Source organism: Microcaecilia unicolor, chromosome 11, assembly GCF_901765095.1.
Source record: "Microcaecilia unicolor chromosome 11, aMicUni1.1, whole genome shotgun sequence".
NCBI classification, from domain to species: Eukaryota; Metazoa; Chordata; class Amphibia; order Gymnophiona; family Siphonopidae; genus Microcaecilia; species Microcaecilia unicolor.
This window is the reverse complement of record NC_044041.1, coordinates 39906254-39933963: the sequence shown is the minus strand read 5'-3', so window position 1 is coordinate 39933963 and position 27710 is coordinate 39906254. Positions and strand designations below refer to the sequence as shown.

Sequence of the window (27710 nt, the reverse complement as noted above, 5' to 3'; positions counted from 1 at the left end):
AATATTACACTGAGTCCTAGAGCACCAAACTTACCAAACCATAACAGCCCTAACCCACCTGTGAAAAGACAATGCTATAAATATTACACTGGGCCCTAGAACTGGAACAAGCTGGACTGTTAGAGATTCCTACACAGACACTACATACTAGCAGAATCCTTCTCCTCAGTTGGAGGACATGGGCAGACACTCATCTGATACAGAATAGGGAACCACAAAAAAACATGCAGACAAAACTGAAATGGAGACCACCCCTCTTTACACCCAGCCCAAGAAAGCCAGACTCTATAAGCAGTACAATACTAGTAAAAGAGAAATAAAAATGTATTTTCTCCTGTACTTTGCAAAATAAAAATAGGAAAAAAAATACATTTCACAAAGCAGGCACATCTCAGTCCTTAAAAAGTATTAAATAAATATAAGTGTTTTCTTTTCTGCCTTTATTGTCTAGGCATTTTATTTCTACAATTATGCTGGGCCCAGTCTCTTTTCCATTTTCCATATGTCAGTTTTCTAAATTCTTTTCTGGGTTGGCCTTTCCATTTCTTCTCTCGCCTCTTGTCTTTTTCCTTTCTTTCTCTACATCTGTTTGGCACTGATTTTTTGTTTTTTCCCCCTGCTTTTTCTGTTCTCTGCATTTGTCCACCCATTTGATTTTACTCTCATTATCTCTTTCTCTCACCTTCTAGTCTCCTTTTCACTTTTCATCTACCTACTGGCTTTACCCATCTCCCTCCCATTGCCCCCTCTGTCCCTCTCATTTTCCAGTCTCCTATCCCCCTCCTCATCTTTCACCCACTTCCTTACTCTCCTATTCCCATCCTCTGTACTCACTCTCTTAGCCCTCATCTATCTAACTTCCACTGCCTCTCAACCCCTCCCCATCTCCATCCCTGTCTCTCCTTCCTTTCCTTGCCTCCAGGCCATCCTTCTATTTTTTACCCTATACCCCTTGTCCTACTGACTCTTCCACCATCTTTTTAACCCCATTTCCACCCTCACACAATCCCTTCAGTGACTCATCCCCCTCTCCAGTACACCCATCCCTTTTCAGTACCTCTCATCCTCTCCAGTCTTCCAGGTCATTCACATTGTCTCAAACTTCCCCCAAACTTCATCTCCTTTTTTTGCCCCTCTTATCCATTTCACACTCTTGCTCGTTCCCCCAACCCTTTAATATACCCACACTCATACTTACCAATGCCAAGTACGATTATCCCTCAAAATTCCCATGCTATCTGTCCTATCTATAATTCCCTGCTCTGCTCCCCAACACACCTAGTCATCTTCTGATCTGTCCCCCTTCTCCCCTAGTCCCATCCATCTTCTGCTTTCCAACGTCTCCTGTCCATTTGACATTTCTTCTTTCTTCATGTCTACCATTATTCCCTCTGTGTTCTTATCTGTCATGTCCAGCACCTCCCCTCTGTTTCCCTGTCCCTGTTTCCCTCGTGTTCAGTATCTGCCCTCTGTGTCATCATCCCTAACCTGTCCAGTTTCTCCTCTTCTCCTCTCTTCCCTTTCTTCTGTACCCCCCCCCCCCCCCCTCCAGCCAGCACTTCCTCGCTCCCCTGACCCTCCCCATGGTACCACATCTCTTTCTCTGGCTCCAGCATCTTTCCTATTCTCTTCCCAACTCATCTCATCTTTCTCTTTTCCTTCTGGTCAACCCCTCCCATCCCTGCATCTCTCTCTTTCTCCCCATGGGTTCGCTTCTCTTCTCCTCTCTTCATCCGAGCTCTCTTTCATGTTCCTCTTCTCCCTCCCTGTGGTCCGGTGACATCTTTCTCCATATCCTCTGTGCAATGTGACATTTTTTACCTTCCCTTCCCATCTTCCTCCCTTTCCAGTATTACCCCTCATGTGCCCATCTCCCTCCCTTTCCAGCATAACCCCCCCCCCATGTTCCCATCTTCCTCCTTTTCCTGCATTGTCCCCATATTTCTATCTCCCCTCCTTTTCCAGTAGTGGCCCTCTGTGTCTCTATCTTCCACTTTTCCAGCATTACCACTTTGTGTCCCCTATCTCCCTCCCTTTCCATCATAACCCCCCATGCCCCCATCTCCCCCACCATTTTCCAGTAGTGTCCCTCTGTGTCACTATCTCCTCCTTTTCCAGTACCTCCTTCTTCCTTCACCCTCCCCAGTACCACCTCCTTCCTTCAAACCCCTCCCCCCCTGATCCAGTGCCTGCTTCCTTCAACCCACCGCTTTCTGTTCTCCCTACCCCCACCCCAGACTGTCAAACGTCTTTGTTTAGCGGCCCCTGCAGCATATAACACGCTGCTGCCTGAGCCGGCGTTGGATCCTTCCCTCTGCTGTCCCACCTGCATGCCCCTCTGACACAACTTCCTATTTCCGTGAGGGTGGGACACGCAGAGGGAAGGTTGTGACGCCGGCTCTGGCAGCAGCATGTTACATGCTGTAGGGGCCGCTAAACAAAGGAGGTTTGATGGTCTGGTGGGGGAGGGAGAACAGAAAGTGGTGTTGCACTCGGGGAGGGAGGGATGCCGGTTCCATGGTGGGGTAGGGAAGGAAGGGAAGGGGAGAAAGTCAATACTGCAAATTAAAAATAAATAAATAAAAGAATCCCCGATTGACAATAGCTGGCATTGGCGTAGGCAATGTTTTCTTTAAAATCCGTTTGGAGGAGTGACTGCTCCCCATGCGCCCACCCCCCTCCCAGCTACGCCTCTGCTCAAAATGTATTTTCTTTTCTGGGATCTATGATAAACTCTGGCACTTCATGGAGGCCTCACTACAGCCTGTGGTTCTCACTTTATCTCCCTTGGAAGAGAGAATCCCACTAATTTTTGAGATGCTTGAACACAAAAAAAAAAAAAAGTGAATCATTTTTATCTTTTCTGTTGCATTTCAAAGGTCTTTATACATCAGGGGTCTGTGCTGGTGTAGCTGCAGCAAAGTGAATTCAAAGGAAGGGTGGTACTGCCTTGTATCAGGGTGCTGTCCGCTAATTTTCAGTGACAGTGTCGGTCTTTAAAGAGTTTTGATGGAGCAGTGGAAATATTTGAGCTGCTGGTAACAACTGTATACATGCAGTGTTGTAATGCATCTGCAATCAATTGCCCAGTTAATAGGACGGGAGAAAGCAGAGAGAGTATACTTTAATTAGGGACTGGAAAGCTTTATTGCTCTTTGTCTCCTTTGCTTTCTTCATAGGCTTTCTGGGAGAAACCCGTCCTTTCTCCATTGCTCTCTTATTAAACTGTGCAGCAGCTTCCTCACCATGCCCCAACCCTGCCATCCCTTGCGGGCAGATGTTACCAAACCATTTTTGCTCTTTTCTACTTCTCCTGTCCCAGTGATTCATAGAAAAGACACTGTGAACAGGGTTCAGGTGATACCTTACTATTTAGCTTGGGATGAACAACCTTTTATACACAGAGGGCTGTATGAATTGACTTTTTCTGTGTGGAGGAGTAGCCTAGTGGTTAGTGCAGTGGACTTTGATCCTGGGGAACTGAGTTTGATTCCCACTGCAGCTCCTTGTGACTCTGGGCAAGTCACTTAACCCTCCATTGCCCCTGTTACAAAATAAGTACCTGAATATATGTAAACCACTTTGAAAGTAGTTGCAAAAACCTCAGAAAGGTGGTATATCAAGTCCCATTTCCCTTTCCCTATATACTGCCCATGGGTCTTGAGGGTCGCAGGTTGCCCACTCCTGGTTTAGTTAGACTCATTTTAATGTACTTGTGAGCATAAGTACATTAAAGTACATTAAGCTCACGTTGGATCTATTCTTACTGTACACCGCCTTGAATGAATTCCTTCAAAAAGGCGGTAAATAAATCCTAATAAATAAAATAAGTATTGGAATTGGGATTGTTATAGTGACTTCATGTCTGCCCTCCCCCCCCCCCCCCCCCGCCCAATGCAGACTTGTATTACAAAAGGGTTGGGGGGGGGGGGGGGGAAACAGTTCTCCATCCTCCTGCACCATAAACATACCAGGCCCCTTGCTTAGGATTGCTTTCCAGAGCTAGCTCTTCTCCGGGGGGGGGGGGGGGGAGGTCAGTTTTTGCGGTGGTGGTTTCATGCTGGACACAGACCTCTCTTCTATAGCCAAACCAGGAGGCAGTATGTGCTTAGTGAGCACTGAGAGTCGACAGGAAGCACTTGGGCCTTCCAGGGAGAAGCTTCCTCTCTTATGGTGAGTGTTGGAGCTTGTAATCTGGCCAAAGGTCTGTTAGTATTTAAAATCTGACCTTCCTTCTTGCCTTGGTAAGACAGCTATAATTTCCTTGCAGCGTTTTGTTGCTTTAACATTGAAACTGTTTGTAGTTAAAAACACCCTTTCATCAAACAAATGGAAGGATGAATGACGGGGACCGGTGAAGTATGGAGTTATCACTGAGGGCAGAGCTTATGTTGATTTTTTGTTTTCCTGGTAAGGGAGATATGCTGTGAATTCAGCTGATTGGCTTTAGCTCAATAGCCATCACAAACCTGGTTTCCAGGCAGATACCTGTGTGACTATATAAGATTTCTTGTGTGAACGTGGATCATCTGTTTTAGTTTTGCTTGCCCTTGATGTTTGCCTTGCTATTTTAAGCACAGTGATTGTGATGTGTCGTAGATGTAGAACCTTTGCTGAGCCCATGAGAATGCCTGTGTTCCATTGACCCTTTTACAGTAGCTTAGCTCACCTAAACAGAGGCATATCTTGCTGGGTTGTTTTCTTTCCCGATGAGGATTTCATGTTGGGACCTGCTTGTGGACTTTTCAGGGCCCTGATCCAGAGTTTGGGAGTTGATGTTGTGGTAATTTAGCATGGAGTGACACTGTAGCTGTTGAACCCTCTTGCCTCTTCCGCCAGCTGCAGAAGTTACCCCTGGATTCTATAAAGTTGAGCACCTAACTCTCCGCTTAGCGTGCAAGTTACAGAATAAGGCCAGTTTCGTGCGCGTAAGAATATAACAACAAGCTAGTAATTGATGTTAACTAGCGTTAATTGGTAGTGTTAATTGATGCTAATTGGCACCAGTTAGTTACACATACAACTGACCTTAGTAGGTAGTCTATAACATGTGCGTGTAAAATCCTTCTTGCACAATTGCAAGAGGGTGTGGACTGGGGCATGGACAGGTCAGGGGTGTGCCCAGGACTTGTTCACTCATGTTATAGAATACATGGAGTTACGTGGCAAACCGCTGCAGTTAGGTGTCAACACCTACACCAGCTTTTGAGCTGGCATAAGTGCTTGCACCTAAAGTTAGGCGCCTCAGTATGGACTTATGGGGAGTAGGCCTAGTGGTTAGTGCAGCAGCCTGAGAACCAGGGGAACTGGGTTCAGTTCCCACTGCAGCTCCTTGTGACTCTGGGCAAGTCACTTAGGGGTCCTTTTACTAAGGCGCGACAAAAAGTGGCCTGCGGTAGTATGGGTACGTAAATTCCTACAAAAATGAGATGACATGAAAATGTGATTCCATGTGCCCCAATGAAAGGCGAGTTTACTTCCATTTAACTTCAATATATTCTATCATCTTTATAAATCGAGGCTTACCAAAGGCAAATTACAAGAGTTAAGATGAACCCATCAGGAAACAGGATATCCTCACTGAAATGTTCTTGGCCATATGTAGCTCACTTTCACTTGTCTGTTAAACTTGCTTGGGCAGCTCTGTCTCTTCTGCCCGCTGTCTCCGTCTGCGCTGTCATTTTTATTGCCCTGAGAAGCACAGTCAGCCTTCAGCCAGCTTCGGGGTCTCTCAGGCGCGTCCCGGACTCCCGCCTACTCTAACGCAACTTGCGCCTGAGGAGAGGCCCCGAAGCTGGCTGAAGGCTGACTGTGAATCGGCGGTGCCGAGGGAGAATGCTTCTGGGCAGTAAAAATGACGACGCAGAAGAGACAGGAGGAGAAGATGCAACTAGACTACGTCAGTGGAAGGTGGCAGGGAAAGTTACTGGCAGCATGTGGCGCATAGGTGCCATTTCTCCTAAAATCTGTTTGACGGAGCGACCGCTCCCCCTGTTGTGCCCCCCCCCCCCCCAGCTACGCCACTGATGTATAGAAAAGCAGGCTGAACTTTGACTAAGCCCTTCTGAGAGAGAGGGGAAGGTAGTGCAAAGGAAGTGGGCCTGAACTGTTAAGGAACTGAATGTTTGCTGGAGTTTTTGAACCCGGCCTGAACCATTTTTGTGAACTGCATTTTGATGTTGGGAGTGGAACTGAATTGAGAATAAAACACTTTGGCCCTAAGTACAAATGGCAGTCTTGTTCTTTACCGGCCACCGGCATCAACCCAGAGCGGAAGAAGCGGACCCCCTTTACAATATATGTGGAATAATTCAAGATTATACAATTAGGGGAAGGACTTTCACCGCACAAACATGACTTAGCTTTAGTGTACTTCTTTACATTGTATCACCATTTTAGCTTTGTTCAGCCACTGACCCTGTGTCCTTTTGGCTTTCACCTCTGTATTTTGCCTTTTCTTTCCCATGCTCCCTCTCTCCCCCCCCTCTCCCAAATCCGCATCTTTCCTCAGACTGGTCCTGAAATCATTTAAATCTTCTGCTTTTGCAGAATTGACCCCACAAACTTAGCTTGAGGTCACTGGGGAGATTGTTATAAGCGTCACGCACGCGAGTAGGTAGTAACAAGGAAACAGGCATAGGAGCCAGCTCTGTGGGTGCCAGTAGAGGTACTGGGCAAGCTCCTTCACTACACTATGTCCATTAGCACAGCCATTCATTTTGAAATGTTGGCACCTATGGAAACTGGCACAGCAGATCTGGCAGTGAACCAGCCACACAATTCATGAATACTAAGTTTTAGCTGGGGCTGTACTTAATATTCAGTTTGGTAGGAGGAGGTAAAAGCTCCTCCTCCTCCTTCTAGGCTTAGAGGGCTCTCCAGGGAGTGGGGAGTATGTTTTTGAAATATAGAGAGGGTCAGATTCCTATTCACCTACCTCGCAGCAATCTACCCAAACGTTCACCACCAGAAATGTGAGCTAATTATTCCATCTCGGACCTGGATTTAAATGTTCTGAGTTAGCAGGATTTGTGTGCACACTGAAAGGTAACAACGAATGCCTTCATTGACCCAGGATTTAAATGGCTTCTCTTGGGGGCAGTCTCTCTAAATGGGTTAGTTTTGTTCATTCCGTGATGGTAATGAACCTCATTCCTAAGCCCATTTGGGTGGGGGGCAATTTCTCTAAATATGTTAGGTCTGCACATACCAGGACAGGAATGAACCTCAGTCTCCCCTCTCCAATCGGTTCAAAACTCTGCTGCCCGTCTCGTCTTCCGCCAGGGTCGCTTTACTCATACTACCCCTCTCCTCAAGTCGCTTCACTGGCTCCCTATCCGTTTTCGCATCCTGTTCAAACTTCTTCTACTAACCTATAAATGTACTCACTCTGCTGCTCCCCAGTGTCTCTCCACACTCGTCCTTCCCTACACCCCTTCCCGTGCACTCCGCTCCATGGATAAATCCTTCTTATCTGTTCCCTTCTCCACTACTGCCAACTCCAGACTTCGCGCCTTCTGTCTCGCTGCACCCTACTTCTGGAATAAACTTCCTGAGCCCCTACATCTTGCCCCATCCTTGGCCACCTTTAAATCTAGACTGAAAGCCCACCTCTTTAACATTGCTTTTGACTCGTAACCACTTGTAACCACTCGCCTCCACCTACCCTCCTCTCTTTCTTCCCGTTCACATTAATTGATTTGATTTGCTTACTTTATTTTTTGTCTATTAGATTGTAAGCTCTTTGAGCAGGGACTGTCTTTCTTCTATGTTTGTGCAGCACTGCGTACGCCTTGTAGCGCTATAGAAATGCTAAATAGTAGTAGTAGTAGTCCTAAACCCCAGGGTACATGGAATATGTGTGCAAATGCAAAATGCTTGTATACATTTTTGTTTCTGTGCAAAAGTCCTTTCTGCATCAGGCACTGAGCTGTGCACACCACTGAACACACCTTATTGCGTTGGCTTCCTCCCCCAGGGACAGTGGGACACCTTTATTTACTTATATTTTTCATTTGATTATTTACATACTGCCTTTCAGTGGTTCAATTAAAGCAGTTTACAGATTGTGTTCAGTTGGAAGGGGCCCCCAATCTCCAGCCTCGGCCCCCTTCCCAAACTCTTTAATTGCTGATGCTGTAAAACTATCTTAATTGCTGAGTGTCAGATCCCCCAAATTTTACTCAGTGGCACAATATATTATGTACAGTTCTAGTCATGAAATGATAGGGTGCAGCCAACTTGCAAAGTGAAAATAATATCAGGCTATATGGGAACCTGTCTGGTCAAGGGTTCCACATAAAGCTGGCAACTGGGTTCTTTAATGTGAGGTCTTAACTTTGCTCAAAAGGAGAACTGGTACTTAATATACAGTAGATGACATTTGGCTGCGTTATCCCTGGTTTCAGTTTAAGAAACCCGATTGAACATTCTTATAGATTCTACTGAGCAAACTGGGGTGAGGGGAATAAAGTACAAAATGATGCAATTTCTGTTCCATACTGGACTGTTCAGGGTTTTATTATATAGGATGAGTCTGGATTCTGGAATGGTTATTGAACCTCTGGAATTGTATAGGAACTTAGAGGTGAGGATGGATTCCCAGCTAACCATGGTTTTGGATGGGGTCAGAGCGTTATATTCCTGTTTCTCAAATTCACCAATTGCATGTAATTAGAATGATATGATCTAACTAGTTTGATACATTCAATGGCTTCTAATCAGCTAAATCATTTTAACTTGCTGTATTGGTTGCCAAAGAACCAGCCGAGTGGGAGGCGGGGCTGGTGTTTGGGTAGTGGGGCTAGTTCTGGGCAAGACTTCTAAGGTCTGTGTCCTGAAAATGGGGCTAGTTCTGGGCAAGACTTCTACGGTCTGTGTCCTGAAAGTGGCAGATACAAATCAAGGTAAGGTATACACAAGAAGTAGCACATATGAGTTTATCTTGTTGGGCAGACTAGATGGACCGTGCAGGTCTTTTTCTGCCGTCATCTACTATGTATGTTACTATGTTCCTTGTTTTGCATGTGATCCCTTCCTTGCTAATAAAATAAAAATATTTAAAAAATTGCTGATGCTATGTTGGGCAGAATTTCAATAGGACCATGACCTCAGTGATCCCCCCCCCCTCCATATGGCCAAATGGCTTATACATATCTATTGCATAGTTTGCTAAAGAGCTTTCAAGGCAGGCAGTGTTCTTTTAAAGGTCAGCTCACTCATGAAAGGATTGTTAAAATAACCTTCCTTAGACTGGTCATTATTACACATTATTAGAGAAAATTGTTCTTTGTCCCACTGTTCTCAGGGTACATTTTTCATGATCAGGGCGATGGATGGTTGTGTTCTGAGCAATTATTAAATGAATCTTTTGCTGCATTTCAGAATATAGGCAGGTCGGATTATAACTGACAGCAGCCATATTAGTGTAGAATCAAAAGAATGTTTTTCATTTCAATTTAGTCTGCTTCCAGCCTTGTAAATGAGCATCAGACACTGCCTGGTTGGTATAGTAAAAGCAAGGGGTGGGGGTAGGGGGGTTGGAAATGACAGGCAGGGTAAGTGGTTTGCACTTGGGCGGACCTTGCAGTTAATTATCAGTACACAAGGCTTTCAAGCATGTGAGTACACTGACTTGATGTGAAAGGCATTTAATATATAGAAATGTTAACGTTATCTTTTGAGTCCGTATATTCCCATCTTCACTTTCCTGGGTTTTCATGTCCACAGGAGGATAAAGAAAGATCAACCAAAAATGTGTATGACATGCTGGCTCAGAAGTGCAGAATACATGGTTTAACTCGGGAGCAATTTTTCCATATAGGTTAATCTTGTTTATGTTTGTTAAAACTTGATATATCACTCTAACCGTCAAGGCAGAGCAGAACGGTTTACATAAAATTATAACGTATATAAAGTTAGAAAAGAGAAAAAAACACCAAAAATAATAGAAAAGCTAGTCGTTCATACTTAAAAAGTAAGGTTAGAGAGATATCAAGAACCACAGAAAATCCCATGTTGGTATGTCCGTCACCCTGTGTCCTCGAAGACCTGTTTAAAGAGAGAGGTTTTTAAATTAACCTTAAAAGAGTTCAATGAGAATTCATTATGCAGATGAATGGGAAGAGCGTTCCAGATGAAAGGGGAAAGGAAAAGAACGCCGTGTTTCTTGTGGATTCGTAGTATGCATTTTTTGGGCAGGGAAGAACAAGTCGATGGTCATTGAAGGAGCGAAGAATCCTGGATGGGGCATAGGGGATGGTCAGGCATGAAAGATAATCCGGGAGGCCATGTCTTAGGGCTTTGAAAATAAGAAGAGCTATCTTGTACGTTATAAATTTATCAACCGGTAACCAGTGATAAAAGTTTGAGTAGTGGAGTTACATGATCAGAGCATCTGGCATGGCAAAGTAATTTGATTGCAACATTCTGGAGAGATTTAGCCTTTTCATTGCAAATTGAGGTAGGCCTGCGTATATAATATTACAATAATCGAGTTGACTGGTGAACAACGAAAGAGTAAGGGCATGAAAATGGCGTGAGTCGAAAAGATGTCGAACGGTGCGTAATTGAAGAAATAGAAAAAAATGAACTTTTAGACAGCGGTGAGATCTGTGGAATGAATGAAAGTGCCAAGTCCCAGGTAACTCCTAGAGACAGTTGGATACTGGGGTAACCAAAAAGTGAATTAGGAGTTACAGGAGGGGAACAAGAACCCAGAATGCCAGCATACCATGACAGGAATGAAACTCACTCCAAAGCCAAGGCAAGTAGTGTATGATCTTGGTCTCTCAAATTTACTGTTGAAGCTTGTCATAAAACTTGCATTGTGTCAGAGAGCTTCCCTCTGGAGTTCATAAGATATAACATGTATGGGCAGCTTATCCAGGTGTATTTGAAAATTCTTTTTGATCAAACCCGTGACACCCTGAAATATTGCAGGAAGACCTTAGGAATTTGGAAGACTGGGCGTTCAAATGGCAGATGAACTTTAATGTGGACAAATGTAAGGCGATGCACATTGGAAAGAATAATCCAGATCATAGTTACCTGATGCTAGGGCCTACCTTGGGGGTCAGCGCTCAAGAAAAAGATCTGGGTGTTGTAGATAATACGCTGAAATCTTCTGCTCAGTGTATGGCAGCAGCCAAACGAGCAAATAGGATGCTAGAAATGATTAGGAAAGGGATGGTGAATAAGACCGAAAACACTATAATGCCTTTGTATCACTCCATGGTGCATCCGCACCTTGAGTATTGGGTTCAGTTCTGGTCGCCGTATCTCAAAAAAGATATAGCGGAATTAGAAAAGGTTCAAAGGAGAGCAACCAAAATGATAAAAGGGATGGAACTCTTCTCGTATGAGGAAAGGCTAAAGAGTTTGGGCTCTTCAGCTTGGAAAAGAGACAGATGAGGGGAGATATGATTGAGGTCTACAAAATCCTGAGTGGTATCGAACGAGTAGAAGTAAATCGATTTTTTTTTACTCCTTCTAAAAGTACAAAGACTAGGGACACTCGAGGAAGTTACATGGAAATACTTTTAAAACAAATAGGAGGAAATATTTTTTCACTCAACGAATGGTTAAACTCTGTAACTCTTTGCCAAAGGATGTAGTAACAGCGGTTAGCATATCTGGGTTTAAAAAAGGTTTGGACAAATTCCTGGAGGAAATGTCCATAGTCTGCTATCGAGACAGACATGGGAAGCAACTGCTTGCCCCGGGATTTGTAGTATGGAGTGTTGCAGCGATTTGGGTTTCTGCCAGGTACTTGTGACCTGGCTTGGCCACTGTTTGGAAAACAGGATTCTGGGCTAGATGGACCATTGGTCTGATCTAGTATGGCTACTCTTATGTTCTTATTATAGGAAATATTTAAGTATCTTTCTGCCACATTTTCTTGGTCTCGCACTGCATTTCTTGATACTTGAGAATCTTCTCTTTCTCCATGTGATTCACAGAGTAATCAGTTGGGACTGACACCTCTATGATAACATTCTGGTGTTTTTCTCTTTCACCATAATGTCCAGTTTTTTTGCATCTAGCTTTTTATCTATTGGGATGGGGATAGCCCAGCTGATCATAACCTCTTAGGATTATGATCCCAATGCTTTTCTAATATAGTGATGTTATAATGTACAAAGATATTGTACAGATCCTCTATGGTGCAGAAGGGGTCGTAATACTAATTTTGCATAAGACACAAGGACTTGTTACAGTGACTTCCGCCCCAAGAGCAGGCACTCAATGGAGAAATGCTAAAATCCCATGTCTGGGTCCTTAATCTGCACTAACACCCTGGGTCACTCCCTTCTGTTCTTCAGGAGAGCATCTTTTCCAGGGCAGCAGAACCTACAATTTCACTTTTGCAATCTGCACTGAAGAGTTAACACCTGGGGCTGTTTTCATCTTCTGCATTATTTACAACCCTTTGTTACCAAACATTCACACCCTTGCAGATTCCTCTTAGTGATGTTCAAGCCTCATTTAGAAATAAATACATGCTACCATGTTTACACTTATTCTGGAAACAGCTACGTAGGAACACGACTTTCAGAGTCCCTTCGCAATGAAGTAGCACATTACATTAACACTTTTTAATAGACTCCTAATGTGTCCTGCATTCTTGATTAGTATAATCTTGCGCTGCTAGTGTTCACTGCCACTGGCTTTAGAGCCAACAGGTAACTTGGACACCGGGAGGGGGTGGGGAGGGAGGAAGGGAGGAGAGGATGTAAAGATAAGAACACAATAAGTTGGACACTGGCAACACTGTTTCACCAAATCGGAGAGAAAATCCTGACACAACCTAGACGTTGTAATTCTGTCCGCCCTGATGTCTGTATAAGTTCAATACTGGTCACTGACTGGGAGGGGGGGGGGGGGGAGGAGGGAGGCATCCCCCCTCTCTGCATACAATAAAATATTGAGAACTTTTAGCTAAAGAAATCCTTTGCACTGGAACAAAAATGGCCCAAACTGATTTATAATTGTAGCAATCATGGTTAACAAAATATTGTATTTGATGTTTTCTTTAAATTGGACTATAAAATTAGGAAGCAATAGAATGTCTGAGGTACCAAAGCTTTGGTTTCATTCTAGTGTCAGTATTTAACATCCTAGAGGGGAAAACCTGGATAATCCTATAGGTATCTGCCTTTAAAGATGGATGTTTTTGGCCACTCCTGGCTCCACACTTATTGCAGCCCTTCTCTGGTCTAAGCCCTGAAAAGAGATGTGAACTTACATAAGAACAAAGTGTTGCCATACTGGGACAGATTGAAGGTCCATCAATCCCAGTATCCTTTTTCCAACAGTGCCCAATCCAGGTCACAAGTACCTGGTAAGGTCTCAAAACAGTAAAATAGATTTTATGCTGCTTATCCTAGAAACAAGCAGTGGATTTTCCCCAAGTCCATCTTAATAATGGTTTATGGACTTTTAAGAAGTTATCCAAACCTTTTTAAAACCCTGCTAAGCTAACTGTTTTCACCACATTCTGTGGCAATGAATTCCAGAGCTTAATTACACATTGAGTGCAGAAATATTTTCTCTGATTTGTTTTAAATTTACTACTTAATAGGTTCATTGCGTGCCCCCTAGTCCTAGTATTTTTGGAAAGAGTAAACAAATGATTCAGGCCCACCCATTCCATTCATTGTTTTATAGACTTTTATCTCCCCTCAGCAGTCTCTTCTTCAAGCTGAAGAGTCCTAGTTGCTTTAGTAGTTCCTCATAGTCCTGCCATCCCATTTATCATTGTCGTGGCCCTTCTCTGTACCTTTTCTAATTCCACTATATCTTTTTAGAGATGTGCCCAGAATTGAACACAATATTTGAGGTGCGGTCGCACCATGGAGCGATACAAAGGCATTATAGCGTCCGCATTTTTTGTTTTCCATTTCTTTCCTAATAATACCTGTCATTCTATTTGCTTTCTTAGCCGCCACTACATACTGAGGAGAGGGTTTCAAAGTATCATCAACGATGACACCTAGATCCTTTTCCTGGTCAGTGACTCCTAATGTGGAACTTTACATCATGTAGATATAGTTTCGGTTCCTCTTTCTTACATGCATCGCTTTGCATTTGCTCACATTAAATGTCATCTGCCATTTAGATGCCCAGTCTCGTAAGGTCCTCTTGTAATTTTTCACAATCCTCTTGCGATTTAACAACTTTGAATAACGTTGCGTCGTCAGCAAATTTAATTACCTCACTAGGTACTCCCATCTCTAGGTCATTTATAAATATGTTAAAAAGCAGCGGTCCCAGCACAGACCCTTATCTACCCTTTTCCATTGAGAATACTGACCATTTAACCCTACTTTCTGTTTTCTATCTTTTAACCAGTTTTTAATCCAGAAGAAAGGAGGTGTTGATGCCCCTGTATAAGTCGTTGGTGAGGCCCCACCTAGAGTATTGTGTTCAGTTTTGGAGGCCGTACCTTGCGAAGGATGTAAAAAGAATTGAAGCGGTGCAAAGAAAAGCTACGAGAATGGTAAGGGATTTGCGTTACAAGACGTATGAGGAGAGACTTGATGACCTGAACATGAATACTCTGGAAGAAAGGAGAAACAGGGGTGATATGATACAGACGTTCAAATATTTGAAAAGTATTAATCCGCAAACGAACCTTTTCCGGAGGTGCGAAGGCAGTAGAATGAGAGGACATGAAATGAGATTGAAGGGGGGCAGACTCAAGAAAAATGTCAGGAAGTATTTTTTCACGGAGAGAGTAGTGGATGCTTGGAATGCCCTCCCACGGGAGGTGGTGGAAATGAAAACGGTAACAGAATTCAAACATGCGTGGGATAAACATAAAGGAATCCTATTCGGAAGGAATGGATCCTAAGGAGCTTAGCCGAGATTGGGTGGCAGAGCCAGCCGGTGGTGGGAGGCGAGGATATTGCTGGGCAGACTTATACGGTCTGTGCCAGGGCCAGTGGTGGGAGGCGGGGCTGGTGGTTGGGAGGCGGGGATAGTGTTGGGCAGACTTATACAGTCTGTGCCAGGGCCAGTGGTGGGAGGCGGGGCTGGTGGTTGGGAGGTGGGGATAGTGCTGGACAGACTTATACTGTCTGTGCCCTGAAGAGGACAGGTACAAATCAAAGTAGGGTATACACAAAAAGTAGCACATATGAGTTTGTCTTGTTGGGCAGACTGGATGGACCATACAGGTCGTTTTCTGCCGTCATCTACTATGTTACTATATTATGTTACCCCCCCTATCCCATGACTCTAATTTCCTCAGGGGTCTTTCATGAGGTACTTCAAAGCAGTCAATCTCAACCACATTTTGCAGCTCAGTTTTATTGGGTACTGATTTCTTCAGCTGCACCTTAAAACAAGAAAATACTGGATTTTGATCCATAAATTGTTGTGTTGCTGGGGTTTACTTGCTTTTGGAAGAGCTTTAGTGACCAGGTTACAGCACACATCTTCATGCTTACCATGCTGTGTAAAACAGAGAAAGAAAATGACCAGTTTTACCAACCAGGCCAAACTCTTTCACATGCCTGCCACATCGCGGAGTGCCTCTTGTGCATTTTAATTTGGGAAATGAAAATCTAGGATAGCTGCCATAAAAATGACAGCTGAAAAACAGGTTTCTAATTCTGTTCCCAGCTAATTTGCGATTCAGATTTCATCTCATAAAGATTCAACAGCCTGGATATTCTTTTCCACCGTTGGTTAGGGTAAAACTTTTTTTGCTGACCAGATCTTCATATTCAGAAACCAGGCAGACAGTGAAGTGCCGGCACACTGTTGAAACATGTACATAGATTAGCTTATAGCAGATAAACGCAGCCCTTCGAGTTCCCTTCCCTACCACATGCCCCCTGACAGGATGGTTCTGCTTCCCCAGATGTTCAGTCAAAGTGAAATGTTGAAGCTCTGCTATTAATGACCATCTGTGAATACCAATGGATATCTATTTTCATTAATCTGTTTCCCTGGAGAAATGACTCATACAGAATGTATTTTTTTTTTAACTCAGTGTATATTAATTGTAAATGAATACATAATAGGCAAACAGCAGTAGGATGTACAAAAAGCATACCTTTGTTCTGCTCTTCTGATCTCTCAACCCCGTAATTCCACATCACTCATACATTTACTCACAGAAATATATACACCATCCAGCTTATAATCGAACGAGAATAACGCCCAAGTTCCGACCTAAATCGGGAGATGGGCGTTCTTCTCACAAAAACAAATAAAGCGGTATAATCGAAAGCCGAACTTTGGACGCTTTCAACTGCACTCCGTCGCGGATGCGGACAAAGTTGACGGGGGCGTATCGAAGGCGTGTCGAAGGCGGAACTGGGGCGTGGTTATCGGGCGAACAGAGATGGGCGCCCTTCGCCGATAATGGAACAGTTTTGAGCTAGAATTTAGGACACTTTTCCTGGACCCTGTTTTTTGACGAATAAGGCCCCCAAAAGTGCCCTAAATGACCAGATGACCCCCAGAGGGAGTCGGGGATGACCTCCCCTGACTCCCCCAGTGGTCACTAACCCCCTCCCACCACAACAAATGATGTTTCACAACTTTTTACTTTCACCCTCAAATGTCATACCCTCCTCCCAAGCAGCAGTATGCAGGTCCCTGGATTAGTTGTTAGGGGGTGCAGTGGACGTCAGGCAGGTGGACCCAGGCCCATCCCCCCCCCCTACCTGTTACAATTGTGCTGCTTAATGCTACTAGTCGTCCAACCCCCCCAAACCCACTGTACCCACATGTAGGTGCCCCCCTTCACCTCTTAGGGCTATAGTAATGATGTAGACTTGTGGGCAGTGGGTTTTGAGGGGGATTTGGGGGGCTCAACACCCAAGGGAAGGGTGCTATGCACCTGGGAGCTCTTTTACCTTTTATTTGGTTTTTGTAAAAGTGCCCCCTAGGGTGCCCGGTTGGTGTCCTGCCATGTGAGGGGGACCAGTGCACTATGAATCCTGGCCCCTCCCACGAACAAATGCCTTGGATTTATTCGTTTTTGAGCTGGGCGATTTCATTTTCCATTATCGCTGAAAAGCAAAAACGCCCAGCTCACACCTTGACGAATAAAATATGGGCGTCTTTTTCTTTTAAAAAATACGATCCGCCCCGCCCCTTCACGGACCCGTTCTCGGAGATAAACGCCCATGGAGATAGGCGTTTCTGTTCCATTATGCCCCTCTATATGTCTTTGTGTCTTAATACTGCCCTTTATGCTTCCCATTGTCTCCTTCCAAGATATCAATGTTGATGTCCCATTGTTATTTTCCAAAATAAACTTCTATGATCTCGCATAACTTGTACAATGTAACCCATAACCAAATTGTAACAAATGTATTTCCATTATTCATATCTTATTGTAAGCCACACTGAGCCCGCAAAGAGGTGGGAAAATGCGGGATACAAATGCAATAAATAAATAAATAAATAAAAATACTTTGCATATGCTAGTGCAACCTATATCGCAGGTCTAATCTTTAATAAGAATGACAGTAGTACTGGAGACTGAGCTCTGCGTCATCCGTCCGTGCCATATGTGTGAATTCCATGCAGCCTAGCGCCTGCAGGAGCCTGTTACCAGGGCCTGGCTTGCACTTCTTACCCTAGCAGTAGGAGGCAGTTCTGGTGCTCAAGTGCCACAAGCCAGTTGGGCTCTCAAGATATACATACAGATAATGCATAAGATTCATTTGCTGTTTGCAAATGTATCTCATATATATTCATGGTGAATATCTTGAAAAGCTTACCAGCTTGTGGCACCTGAGGATCTCTGCTCTATAGCATTATTGGGGGGGGGGGGGGGATGCAAGCAGTTCTTGATGTCTTTGATTAAGGCTGCTCTGATGGCCATAGTGCTGCTGTGCTGACAGCTGCTTTAAGCTGCTTGATTTTATTCCTTTATTTTCATATACTGTCTCTCGCTACCCATTCCCCAGGTGGGCTGGGGTTGCTATGGAGGTAGCAACCTGCGGTGCGCAGGCTGAATGCAGCCCACCACTGAATTTTACGTAGTTCACGAGACCATGGGAAGTATATCCTGTTTTTAATTTAAAATCTTGACTTAGAGAGTCTCTGTGGTCGTTGTTACAAGATGCAAACCCCCCCCAAACCCCCCAGCAGATCGCATACAAGGTCCCAAGAAAAAACAATCTTTTATTGAAACAAATACCCAGTCCACATTTCGCCCACTCATGGGCGAAACGGGGGCCACGTCAGGTGTTTATTTAAATAAAGGATTTTTTATCTTGGTACCTTGTGTGCAATATGCTGGGTTTTTTGCATCACTTTTGCTGTAGATCGAAAGAGCCTCTCTGTTGCTGACCGTTGCTACAAGATGACATATTTATCTACTAGCTAGAGCAGTGATCTTCAACCTTTTTCATCTTGTGGCACACTGACAAGGCACAAAAAGTGTCAAGGCACACCATCAGTTTTTTTTTTTTTAAGGATATATACATTATTTAACAAACGGGTATTAAGATTGTGTTTAAAGTTCAATAGTTACATTTGTAATCATTGTGTTATCTTTATAGCTGAATATTTTTATTGAAGACGCAAGTTGGCAAAAGGGCAACAAAACACTTCAAAGACACCAAAATTAGCAACAAATAACATGCATTCAAAAACACAGAAGGCACCGTTCAAAAATATATTCTGATCCTCATGCAGTGGCATTCCTAGGGGGGCTGACACCCGGGGCGGATCGCCGATGAGCCCCCCGGGTGCACGCCGCTGGGGGGGGGGGGTGCTGCGCACCTGCCGGCTCTTTGTTTTCATGCTCCCTCTGCCCCGGAACAGGAAGTAACCTGTTCCGGGGCAAAGGGAGCATGAAAACAAAGAGCCGACAGGCGCGCGGCATGTACCCGGGGCAGACCGCCCCACCGCCCCCCCCTTGGTACGCCACTGTCCTCATATCATCTGAGCCATACCAAAATAAAACTCTCCGCTATTAAGCATATTGTGAAAACATACAAAACCTGAAAAATATCCTAACATACATGTACTAATTCCTATGATTCAATTAGCAACAACCCTATGTATGAATAGACAGCACTACAAATATTACACTGGGCCCCAAAACACCAACACACCTCCTCTTACAGGTAAAACAGAACAAGTGGGACAGCTACAACTGTCTACACAGAAGCTACATGCCCACAGAATACCATACCTCAGTCACACGCAAAACACTGATAGACCCTCACCAAATACAGAACGGGATCACAAATTAGAAATAGAGATATAAAGACAAAAATTTAACTGGGAACCCCAAGAAGTGAAACTAGGCATGTACCACAACACGGGAGAAATAAAAAATAGAAATGCATTTGCTCTTATACTGAAGACAAATACCAAGACATCCACAATTTACATTTCCTGAACTAACATAGTTCATAAATTCAAAATAAAACACTTTTTTCTACGTTTGTTGTCTGGACATTTTTCCCATCATGTTGATCCTAATTTTTCTTTTCTGCTTTCCTGTCTGTCATCTTCTCCATTTCTAGGGGCTGCTGTCCATTGCTCATTCTCTTCTGTCCTCCTGTCTTGTTTCATTCCCTTATTACATCTGTCTCTGACAAATTGATCTTTCTCATTTAGCTCTGTCCTCTTTTTCTTTTTCTGCCTCTCTTTCAACTCAGATTTCAACCACTTTCTCACCCTGCAGTCCTCCATCTACTTCACTTTTACTTTTCAACTACCTACCAACTTTCTATCTCCTTCCCTCACCCACTGTCTCTCCCAATTCCCCTGCCTCCTAATCCCTTCTATCTTTCCTCTATTACCCATTACAGCATGTTTAACCTCTGTACATACTATCCTCCTCTCACTCATCAACTGGACAATCCCCCATGAACCCCCTATGGTTTCCCCATTCCCAATTTCTATCCCCCCACTTCCCCCCATTTGTTGGCCAGCATCCCTTCCTGTACACTCCCTCCCTGCCCCTGGGTCCATTATCTCCTCCCTCCCTGCCCCATGTGGTCCAGTATCTTTCTTCCTTCCACCCCTTGGATCCATCATTACTTCCCTCCTTCCCCTCAGGTCCATCACTTCTGCCCCCCTCCCATGGTTCCAGGATTTTTCTTTTTCTTCCCTTCTCCCCCCCCCCCCCCACCCCTAGGTCAACCTCTCTCTTTCTCTCCCCCACCCCCCAGCTCTACCTTAAACTGCAGACTGCATCTTCAAGGAGGTTCCCCGGCACCAGCAGTAATTCAGCGCCTCTGCTCGCAGCCTACTTGGATCCTCTCATCTGCCATGACTTGCACCCTTCTGACGCAACTTCCTGTTTACGAGGGGTTGGACCAGGGCAGAAGAGATGCTCCAAGCAGGCTGCAAGCCAGTGTTGCCATCCTAGCTTATTTCCCGCGAGTTTGGACTTATTTTTTTGAAGTTGCGTTTTGTTTTTTTTCTCAACTCATGGGTAGCTTGTTTTTGGGCTTGTTTTTTTTTTTTAATTTTATTTGACTTGCTATACCGTCGATTGCCCACAATTGTCGCCATGATAACATTGCAAATAAGTGTGTCAGCCGACGCTCAGTCCCGCCTTTTCCTGTTTTCTTTTGTTTCCTCATTGGCAGTTGAAGGAGTTAATCACAACATGCACCGCCCCTGTATTAGGGCTGCTTTCTGACACCCGGGACATACTTCATAAGGCACACAAATTGGTTCTCACAGAGGAAAAGTGTATAGGCAAGGGGGCTATCAGACACAAGGCCCTTTGCCCTTTGCAATGTATTCGCTTGAACTGTACTGGATAAGGTGTCACAGGTCTTATTATGTATTAGCCATTTCCTTTTGTGTATAATTTTATAAAAACCTCAATAAACAAATATGAACTATAAGGCACACAAAAAAATTGGGCTTATTTTTAGGAATTGGTATCGCTTGTTTTTTATGCAAAACATGCTTATTTTTCCACAACTACCTGGCAACACTGAATTACTGCCACTGCCAGGGAACTTCCTTCAAGACATGATTTAAAGTGGGGTGGGGGGATGTGGTGAGGGAGGAGAGTCCAAGAAATAGGGAGAAATATAGCACTAGGTCTTCAGTTGCAGGAACGGTCAGTCTGTTCCTGCCCATGGCCCTTGGGGAGCAGTTGCTGCACACTTGTTAAAACACTGAGCTACAGGCTTGAGATCAGCTAATACGTTTTATTAGAAGTCCCTTCATTGCATGTCGTGACATCAGAAGAGTATCACTCTTCTATTTTTATATAATAATTGTAGACCCTCAATTACGGTACACTTTTACCACTCAAGAGACAGAGAGATTCAGAATTTGGATTTATTTAAAAAGGAGTTAAAAACAATGTTATTGAAACAGACATTTAATGTGGATTCGGAAAGAAGCAATTTCTGGAATACAATTCACGTGGAGAAGCTCTTTTATAGTTTCTTTGACACAGGAATGTTAAGGAATATTATTAGTATTGTATTTGATTGTATATTTAAATTTTATATTCAGAATTATGTATGTTTTGAATTGTAATCTGCCGAGAAATTTTTAAGATCATGCGGAATATAAATATTTTAAATAAATAATTACAAATGTCATTAACTAGAGTTTTGGTGATTTTTAAATGCCATATTTCACAAATATTTTCAAAATAGCCACTCTAGCAGTTTCCATTATTTTTAGATAAATTGTTACTTATTTATTTATCACAGAAGGTTTATATTTCCAGTTCTGACATTACATAATATTGCGGCCCGCTAGGATAGTACTGACATTCATGCGGTCCTCTGTGTATAAAGGTTGCCCACCCCAGCTGTCGTGCAAAGGTGACACTCCCCCTACTGGTTGGTTATATAGTGCAGTTGTGCCAGGTTGCAGAGGGATCTGGAGAATGTGTGTAGGGCTGGTTTTAGGGCTAAGCTGCAGGCCTGAATTCTCTACATCATAAGGGGCCTCCTAGGTGGAGCTCACTCCTTAATGTTTGCCTTGGGCCCCTGTGTGATTAACTCTGGCTTTGTACCTGTGCCATCAGTCTGAGGTCTGGCTCTGTAGTGACCTGGAGGAATAAAGTAGGGAGGGAACTGGAACCATTAACTGATGCCTTAGTTAGTGCAGGTTTCCATTGAGCTGGAATCCCAAGACAGCAAAATGAAACTGCTGGGCTGTTTAAAAAAAAATCTTGTATATTCATTCCGTTCTAAACAGTCCAATTAAAAGCTCTAGACAGACTACAATATATTAGACTTACAATATGATCACAGATAAATCAAATATAACAGGACACAAAAACAGAGAATTAAAACAATGCACATTATAAAACAGCTAATAAAAATGACATTGCAAAGCAAATGTCACAGTAAAAAATCCAGGAAAAAAAAGGAAGTAGAATTAATTGATAGTTAAAGAGAGGCGTCTTGGCTTTTGCACAACTTTCGTTAACTAAGTAACAATGTTTGGTCTCTGTGTTTGTCTAGGTAGCTTTTCTTCATTTTGTTTTTCCCCAGCTCAGTTGGAACCAGGGTTGAAATCTGGCACAATGAACTTTAATTTGACATTACTTCCCCCTCCCCCAACAACAACAAAAAAAGCCCAGTCTGGTTATTGCAATGATGGTCCTCAGCTGTTCCACAGAGCAGCCAAGTTGCTTAGTTCCAGGAGGGAGAATTTTGGCCAGTCCTAGCTTTGAATTTACATCCCAAAGCAGTGTGGGATTTGTAATCCCTGAGTCCATCCATTGAAATTAGTGCAGCAGATCCCATAACGCATCATGATGGGCATGTCAGAAATCCAGGATTGGCTTAAATTCTCCTTCCTGGAACTGGGTAACTTGCCAGTTGGCAGCTCTGCCTTCCTCAAGGGACCTTGGGTTCTGCCTCTAGTGCCTCCAGCCTTGGCTGAGCTGGAAAGCGAAAAACATGAGTCAATAATCAAACCGAGTTGCTTTTCCTGGCAGCCACTAGTCTGGCCCACTTTCGGCTAGCTGTTCCTTAGGTTCCTCCGCTGCCATTTTTTATTTCTGTCACGATTGTGACTGTTTTCCTTGGCTGTGCTCGCCTTGCCCTCTGGTGGCCGGAGCCGGTGGCTGCCATGAACTGTCTTGCTGTCTCTCTATACATTCCAGACTTTCTTTCTGGTCTGGTCCAGATATACTAGCCCTCCAGACTCCATTTAAGTGCATGTCGGATAAGCGCATGCTCTGTTTAACTACATGCCGTACTTCGGTCCCGTTTTTGGTGCCATCAATTTCTGTGGGGACAAACTTCGGTTTAGCGCACCACTGATAAGTGCAAGATTCATTTATATGCATGGTTTAAGACCGCTCCTCTGCAGGAAAGACTCCGCATAAGTGCGTGCATGGAATATTGAAGTCGATTGGCGTGTGACAAAGGGGCGGTAAATTTGAAATCTTGTTGGTTAACTGCCACAGGCAGAATAAGCAAAAGAATTTTGTTAGAGTGTATACTGGAGTTGTCGTCGTCGCGCAACTGTAAGACTTTAACACTGGCTGAACGAATAGAAGTTCTTAAAAAATTAGAAAACAAACAAAGTCAAGCATCTATTGCTAAAGAATATGGTGTCAATCCCAGTCAAATTTCACGTATCTTGAAGCAGAAAGACCAGCTCCTGGAAGACTTGCAAAACAATACAAATCCACACCGGAAACAAAAACAGGAGGTAGAAGATGCTCTTCTTTGGTGGTTTTCTCAAGTCAGGAGCAGACAGTTTCCTGTCAGTGGTCCACTGCTTATGGAGAAAGCTAATCAGCTAGCTGAAAGTCTTGGACTAACTGAATTCAAAGCCACTGTTGAATGGTTGGAAAGATGGAAGGAGAGGAACAACATAAAATTCAAGAAACAGCATGGTGAAAAACAAGACACTGATAACTTTGGTGCTGAAAATTGGGTTGTTTCAGTTCTTCCTACCATCTTGAATGAGTTTGCACCTCGTGACATTTTCAGTGCTGACGAAAATGGTCTGTACTGGCGAGCGATTACTGATGGAACACTTGCATTCAAACAAGCCGAAACTACAGGAAGTGAAATGTTGAAGGACCGACTGACGAGCCTCCTTTGCTGCAATATGGATGGGAGTGAGAAGTTGGAACCACTCGTCATTGGAAAGAGCAAGCAGCCCCGTTGCTTCAAGAATGTTAAGCGACTTCCTGCATCATACGAGGCTAACGCAAATTCATGGATGACTGGGGAAATTTGGAAGCAGTGGCTAAAGAAGTTAGACACTAGAATGCAGGCACAAAAGCGTCAGATTTTGTTGCTTTGTGATAACTGTACTGCACACAGTGATGATGTCAAGGTGGTCTTCCTGCCACCAAACACTACCTCTCTGATCCAACCTATGGATCAGGGCATAATAGCCAATTTCAAACAACATTATCGGGCTCTTGTGCTACGTCGTCTGATGAGCGTTATGGATGACCAGACTGCCAAGGATAAACGTGCAGTTGAACTGACTCATAATCTATCACTGTTGGATTCCCTACATATTATTTATTTTATTTTTATTTATTGCATTTGTATCCCACATTTTCCCACCTATTTGCAGGCTCAATGTGGCTTACAGAGTTCTGTTATGGCATTGTCATTCCAGGATATCAGATACAATTAATGATATAAAAGGTTGAGTCAAGGAAAAGGAAAAGAGTTAGGCGGATAAGTATAGAAGGTAAACTTTCATGACTGGGGTGGGTTGGCTAGGTGGTTTAGTAAGTCTATGGGTTCTCTTTGTAGGCCTTGTTGAAGAGATATGTCTTCAGAGATTTACGAAAGTTGGTTATTTCATCAGTAGTTTTCAAGGCAATAGGTAGTTAATTCCACAACTGCATGCTCGTGTAAGAGAAGGTCGTTGCATGTATCAGCTTGTATTTTAATCCTTTACAGCTGGGGAAGTGCAGACTGAGAAATTTGTGGGATGATCTTTGCATTGCAGTAGTCCAGGTGACTTAGTACCATTGACTGTACCAGGGTGCGGAAGATGTATCTCTGGAAGAAAGGTTTTATTCTTTTGAGTTTCCACATGGTGTGGAACATCTTTTTCGTCGTATTCTTCACGTGGGTATCGAGTGTGAGGTTTCGATCAATGGTAACTCCGAGAATTTTCAGATTTTGTGAGGCGGGAAGAGAACAGTATGGTGTGGTTATGGTGATGAAGTTGTTTGTGTTATGTTGTGAGGTGAGTACAAGACATTGTGTTTTTTCTGCGTTTAGTTTTAGCTGGAATGCATCCACCCAGGAGTGCATGATTTGGAGGCTTTGGTTGATCTCGTTGGTGATTTCATTTAGGTCATGTTTAAACAGGATATAAATCGTGACATATGCAGAAAGAAGCCTGGAATCATGTTACACAGGTAACCATTGTGAATTACTACAAGCGGGCAAGCTTTGTTAGGGATGTGGAGAGGGACGAAACAGATGCAGCTGTTGCAAACGCGTCAGATGAACAGGCTATTGACATCCCAGCCGGTGTTACTGAAGAGGAGTTTCATCACTACTTAGCTGTTGGTTATGATCTACAAACAGCTGACGACAGCACTGATGTCCAGACATGCGCCTACACGCAGGCAACGGCTGACGATGAAACAGATGATGAGCAGTGAGGCACATGCTGACGAAATTCAACAATCTCCTGTCACTTTTGCAAGAGTGCTGGAGAGTCTCAACACCATGCGGGCCTATCTGGAGGCCACTGGATGTCAGTGCTATGACAGTTTTTAACCGTCTGGCAAACGTAGTCTATGGAACTCACAGACACAAGAGTGTACAGAGGACTATGATTACTTCAAGTAAGCCAAACGTCAGTTAACGGAGACTGTATACTGTACGTTTAATAAACAGTACTGTACATATGTTTATCAGATGTCAAGCTTCTTTTTTGGGTCACAACGGTTAAGTGCATGCTCCGGTTAACTGCATGTATTTCTTTGGTCCCAGACCCTTGCACTTAAGCGGATTGCACTGTATATGTGTGTGTGTGTGTGTGTATATATATATATATATATATATATATATATATATATATATATATATATATATATATATATATATGATCACCACAAATTTAACCTATCCCTAAAATGGCAAAAAAAAGACTCGTATCACAAATAAGAATGAACAACTTATATTACGAGAGGCCAAATTGACCCTGTAACATTCTGGCAACAGGTCTATAAAGCATATTAGACAAAATAGCACCACTACAAACAAGAACCTCACGAAGACACAACTCGATACCATGGTTTAACGAAGAACTGAAAAAACTAAAAACACAAGCTAGGAGGCTTGAACGAGCATGGAATAAAGCAAAAGATGAATACACACTTAACGCATGGAAGCAAATGCAAAGAAAATACAAATATGCAATGAAACCAAAAGGTCATACTACAAAACCAAAATTGGTCCAGACTACAAAGATACGCATGAACTCTTCCAGCTCGTGAACAAACTACTAGATACCACACCGGTTACCACAACCAACATAGACACCCCTTCAGCAGACAACCTTGCTAAATACTTTAACGAGAAAATTATAAAGCTATGAAGCACGCTACCACTTATTACCACTGACCACGAAAAATTCATTGACTGTCTGGACCCAATCCCCGATGAATACCCAGCAGACCAAATCTGGACAAACTTTGATTTACTTACCGACGAAACCGTCACACAAGCGATCAACAAGTTCAACAAATCCCACTGCAAACTAGACACATGTCCCAACAACCTAATAAAATCAGCCCCTCAACGCTTCATAGCCGACCTCACGTCACACCTAAATTACATGTTACAACATGGAATCTTTCCTAAGAACAAAGAAAATATACTACTTACCCCAATACCTAAAGATTCAAAGAAAAATCAAACGACATAACCAACTACCGCCCGGTAGCATCCATCCCTTTGGCAGTCAAGCTAATAGAAAGTATGGTAACCAAGCAACTTACCGACTACCTAAACAAATTCTCAATACTACATGAATCACAATCAGTATTTTGATCTAACCACAGCACCGAAACAGTACTAATCACTCTCCTAACCAAGTTCAAACAAGCAATTGCAACTAGGAACAGCGTACTTCTCCTACAATTCGACATGTCCAGCGCGTTCGACATGGTAAACCATAAAATACTACTAAACATCCTAGAATACTTCGGGATTTGGATAAAGGGCTTCCTAACCGCAAGAACATACCAAGTAATATCAAACTCGAACACATCTTCACCATGGAAACCAGAATGTGGAGTACCCCAAGGATCACCGCTTTAACCAACCCTAATCAACCTAATGATGACACCTTTAGCCAAATCGCTATCCAACCAAGGCCTTAATCTTTACATCTACGCAGACGATGTCACGATCTATATCCCGTTCAAACACAATCTAACAGAAATCACTAATGAAATCAAACATAGCCTCCAAATCATGAATTCATGGGCGGATGCATTTCAATTAAAACTCAACGCAGAAAAAACACAATGAGGCATATTTTCAAAGCACTTAGCCTTCCAAAGTGGAACTTTGGAAGGCTAAGTGCTTTGAAAATATGCCTCAACGTCTCATCCTCTTATCACAATACAACACAAACAAACCCACCACTATAAATACCCCAGACCACACCCTTCCTATATCAGATAGCCTGAAAATTCTCAGAGTCACAATTGACCAAAATCTCATACTAGAAAGTCATGCGAAATATACAACAAAGAAAATGTTCCACTCAATGTGGAAACTCAAAAGAGT

The 27710-nt window shown here is 43.4% G+C and overlaps 1 protein-coding gene across 3 annotated transcripts in view; it reads left to right on the top strand.

Annotated features, from left to right (window-relative positions):
- PITPNM2 (phosphatidylinositol transfer protein membrane associated 2) overlaps positions 1–27710 on the top strand; it is a 432451-nt gene that overhangs the window by 90145 nt on the left and 314596 nt on the right. The window lies entirely within an intron of this gene.